Source organism: Cynara cardunculus, assembly GCF_001531365.2.
Source record: "Cynara cardunculus var. scolymus isolate 2C chromosome LG 6, CcrdV1, whole genome shotgun sequence".
Lineage (NCBI taxonomy): Eukaryota > Viridiplantae > Streptophyta > Magnoliopsida > Asterales > Asteraceae > Cynara > Cynara cardunculus.
Genome location: NC_037533.1, coordinates 6,867,699 through 6,873,040, shown reverse-complemented (window position 1 = coordinate 6,873,040; position 5,342 = coordinate 6,867,699).

The window sequence follows — 5,342 nt, the reverse complement described above, 5'->3', positions numbered from 1 at the left end:
TCAGCCAAATCCAGACGTCAAATGAAAATTTTCCTCAATATCAAGAGTGTGTAAACTTTCTTTCTAAGATTCTCATTTACTATTTATAGTAAATGGAAATTGTGAGAGTTGGCATTCAGCCGACCTCCCTTATCCTCACAAACTATATAATAACTAAGTACACTCACACACACACACACACACACTCACACAAATATATATATATATATATATATATTCCAAAATTTCAAATCAAAACTTATAACCTGAATATTACAACATTCCCTCCTTAAAAGAATTCCGTCACGGAATTCCATTTAAGCAAAAAGGTAGGGATACTTCATCTGCATCTCAGACTCTGATTCCTATGTGGCGTCTAGTCCCTTGTGATAACGCCACTGAACCTTTACTAACTCAATCTCTTTATTTCGTAGTTTCTTCACCTTGTAGTCAATAATCTGTTAAGGGGTTTCTTCATAACATAACTTTTCATCTACCTTAATTTCAGGTAACGGTACTGACACATCTGGACTTAATAGACACTTTCTGAAATTTGACACATGGAACGTGTCATGAATTCCACTTAACTCCAAAAGAAGTTCTAATTTGTAAGCCACCTCCCTAACCCTTCCAATAATAGGGAAAGGTCCAATATACCTTAGACATAGTTTTCCCTTTTTTCCAAAACGAACCATTCCTTTCCAAGGTGATACCTTTAACATCACACTATCACCTTCTTGGAATTCAATCGGCTTCCGACGTTTATCTGCGTAACTTCTTTCTCGTATTACTCCAATTTTATCTGCAGTTTGCTGAACTAACTCAGGCCCAGCTAACTGCCTTTCACCAATTTCATTCCAACACAAAGAAGTTTGACATTTGCGTCCATACAGAACCTCAAAAGGTGCTGCTTGTATACTCGAATGATAACTATTGTTGTATGCAAATTCTACCAGAGCCAAATGACTATCCCATGACCCTCCAAAATCAATAATACATGCTCTCAGCATATCTTCTAATGTTTAGATAGTTCGTTCACTTGGTCTATCTGTTTGAGGGTGATAAGTTGTACTTAGTTTAATCTATGAACCCATCTCTCTTTGGAAACTCTTCCAAAACATAGAAGTGAACCGACTGTCTCTGTTCGAAACAATTGATAGAGGAACACCATGACGTGTTACTATCTCATCAATATAGAGTTTAGATAATCTTTCCATTGAATATGACTCTTTCATAGGTAAGAAGTGTGCAGATTTAGATAACCGATCTACTATCACCCATATAGCATCATAACCTTTTGATGTTCTCGGCAGTTTGGTTATGAAATCCATAGTGATATGATCCCACTTCCACACTGGAATTTCTAAAGATTGCAATTTACCATAAGGGTGTTGGTGTTCAATCTTTACTTGAAGACATGTTAAGCATTGCTCAACATGCTTAGCGATATCCTTCTTCATACTTGGCCACCAATAGTGATGCTTCAAATCCCGATACATTTTATTTGTACCTGGATGAATTGTGAAACGTGATTTATGAGCCTCATCCAAAATACGTTTTCTGAGATCACCATAGCATGGTACCCAAATTYTATTCTGGAATTTCCAGAATTCTCTGTCATCTTTCACCAAATCAGATATTAATCCACCCAATCTTTCCTGTTTGATCTTATCCTCCTTCATTGCCTCATGTTGAAATTCTCGTAACTCTTATTGAATACTGGGTAATAACTCAACTCGTAAAGCTATAGATTTGATAGTTCTACTCTTCCCTTGTTGGTTTAACGCATCGGCCACTATGTTTGCTTTTCCTGGATGATTCAAAATTTCACAATCATAATCACTTACCAATTCTAACCATCTTCTCTGACACATATTCAGATCCTTCTGATGGAACAGATGTTGCAAGCTCTTATGATCTGTGAAGATTTGACATTTCGTTCCATACAAATAGTGCCTCCATATCTTCAAAGCAAACACTACTACCGCCAATTCCATATCGTGAGTAGGATACTGCCTTTCATGATCTTTTAACTGTCTAGAAGCATAAGCTATTACTTTTCCATGTTGCATTAGTACACAACCCAAACCCATCTTTGACGSGTCACTATTTACTACAAAATCTTCCATTCCATTTGGCAAGGATAGAATTGGTGCACTACATAATTTGTCCTTTAACATCTGAAAGGCCTGAGCTTGTGCTTCATCCCACTCATATTTTACATTCTTCTTGGTCAGCTTCGTTAATTGAGTAGCTATACGAGAGAAATCTTGTATAAATTTACGATAATACCCAGCCAATCCAAGAAAACTTCTGACTTCAGTTGGAGTCTTTGGAGCTTCCCATTTTTCAATAGCTTCAATCTTGAKTGGATCTACTTTAATCCCTTCTTTTGAGATAACATGCCCCAAAAACTGAACTTCTCGCAGCTAAAATTCACACTTTGACATCTTGGCATACAGTTTCTCTTGTTTCAACAATTCCAGAAGTAATCTTAAATGATGTGCATGCTCTTCTTCCGACCGAGAATATATTTGAATATCATCAATGAAAACAATCACAAATTTATCAAGATAGGGATGACACACCCTATTCATCATATCCATAAAAGTTGCAGGCGCATTTGTGAGTCCAAATGGCATAACCAAGAATTCATAATGACCATAACGTGTACGAAATGCCGTTTTTGACACATCTTCATTCCGAATCTTCAATTGATGATAACCGGATCGTAAATCAATCTTTGAAAAATAAGTAGCCCCAACCAATTGATCAAACAAACCATCAATTCTTAGGAGAGGATATTTATTTTTGATTGTCAATTTATTTAGTTCCCGGTAATCAATGCACATTCTCATTGATCCATCTTTCTTCTTCACAAAAAGCACCGGCGCACCCCACGGGGAAGTATTTGGTCGGATAAAATCTTTATCCAACAATTCCTTTAATTGTGACATTAACTCCTTTAACTCAGAAGGAGCTAATCTATATGGTGCACGCGCAACAGATGCTGCTCCAGGAAGTAGTTCTATTTGAAACTCAATTGTTCGATCTGGAGGTAAGCTTATCAAATCTTCTGGAAATTCCCTCACAACTGGGATATCTTTCATCTTTTTTTTTCTCTTTCTTGACATCAATAGCATAGGCAAGAAAACTAGTACATCACTTCCGTACATATTTCCGAGCCTTTAAAACTGAGATRAGGCTAGAATAATGATCCCGTCGATCCCCGTAAATCACAACTCTTCCTTTTTCTGGTAAGTCTATATGAATTATCTTTTCATCACAGACTATGTTAGCTTGGTTTTTAGCTAACCAATCCATGCCTATAACTATATCAAATTCCTTTAAAGGCAAAGGAAATAATTGTATAGGCACCTCACATCCTTCTATACTTATAAAGGATTCATCTATTCTTTCCTTAACCAAAACTTCACTATCGTTTGCTGTTTCCATAATTAAATCCTCACTCAACGCTTTAGATTCTAAATATGCGCAGTTAACAAATGATGGTGACACAAAAGAACAATTTGCACCCGAATCAAATAAAAGTTTGGCACATACTGAATTAACAAGGAATGTATCTGTCACCACTTCAGGGTGCTCTTCTGCCTCGCCTCTCATCATCTGAAAGACTCTCCCTCTCGCAGATTCCCCACGTCTTATCTCTCCTCGACCACTTGAATTAACATGATTATCCATTTGTCCCCTACCTGTTGGCACATAACCAGGTCCTCGGCCCCCAGAATATCCAGATCCACGTCCTCCAACAAAACCAGACCCTCGACCTTTTGCTTGCGGACAATCGACATTTATATGTTGAGATGAATTACAAGTAAAACACCTCCGCGTCACCCGACAATCTCGAGCTATATGTCCTGGTTCCTGACATTTAAAACATACTCGTGACTCTGTATTGCAGTTTCCCTGATGTATTTTATGACATCGGGTACACGCCTTATCAGCAAACCTTGAAACGGGTCGATTCAAATTTTCCATAAACCTTGGTTTACAGAAATTGGTCATTGTAGCTTCCCCCTTTCTTTTCTCTTCAACCCTTTCTTGTGGTTGCCGGTTAATATCTTGTTCCAGTATTTTAGAAGCATCGACTGCCGCTTGAAATGTTGTCGGATTCCTGGATATCACAAACTTTCGGAGATTAGATTCTAAACCCCAGATGTATTTTCTTATTTTACTATTTTTCGATATGATGTAAGCTTCAGCGAATCGGGACTATTCCATAAAGACTTCCGTGTACTGACGAACTGACATATTTCCTTGTTCCAGGCGAAAGAAATCATCTTCTAATTTTCGTACTGCCCCTTCAGGACAATACTGCATTTTAAACTTAACCACAAATTCTTCCCACATCATGGTTTTCAGAATGTTCGGGACTGAACTTGACAAAACTTCCCACCAGTACAAAGCACTTGATCTCAGACGGGACACAGCAAACATGACTTTGTCCTCTTCTACACTTTTACTAATTTGTAGACTCAGCTCTATCTCTTTAAGCCAACACATGGCTTTAACAGGATCACGCTCACCAAAAAACTTGGGAGGTTTACAGGCAAGAAACATTTTGATATCTCCTTCTTTTTGTATTGAGGACGAAGTAAGGGGTACAGATGTACCAATTACCGGTATACTAGCTTCGGCTTCCTCCTGATAATCGGGATTTCTTACCACTTCTGGATTATTTTGGGCTGTACGTCCCAACAAATTTACTAGACTTTCTTGAAACTTTCCTAATTCAGCTGTCAGCATTTCTTGAGTAATAAATYCGGGGTCAGAAACATTGTGTCCACCCCTTTCCCTTCCTCTACCACGGCCAGACATTGAACTTTCTTGGGCCGACAATTCCTGTTCCCCATGAGTTTCTTGTCTAGCACCTCTACCTCTTTCTCGACCTTTGCTGTGACTTCGTGTTTCAATTGTCATCATATTTTCTAGGTCTTCCCCTTGAGTCACATTTCTTCTTCCCCGACCTCTTCCATAACCAGTAGAGGTTCTTTCTGATTGATTGTGATTATCTGCCATTTCTCAGTGTATAACTTTTTCTGTCACATTTAAACACACATGACTATTTTCATAATCAAAACATAATATCATATTTATCCTCAAGTCTATCCATAACTCAGATTATATAAGTCATATATAATCTATCTTTCTCATAATAGGTTCAACTATAACATATTCCCATGTTCATAGACCCAGTGAAACCTATTATCATAACTTCCGCACCTCTAGTTTAAGTCTGATACCAACTGTAACAACTCATAATTTCCATGCACAACTAATCCACATATACATATTCATAAAACAAAATATTGTATTGTTTACAAAACACGGGCTAACAAAAA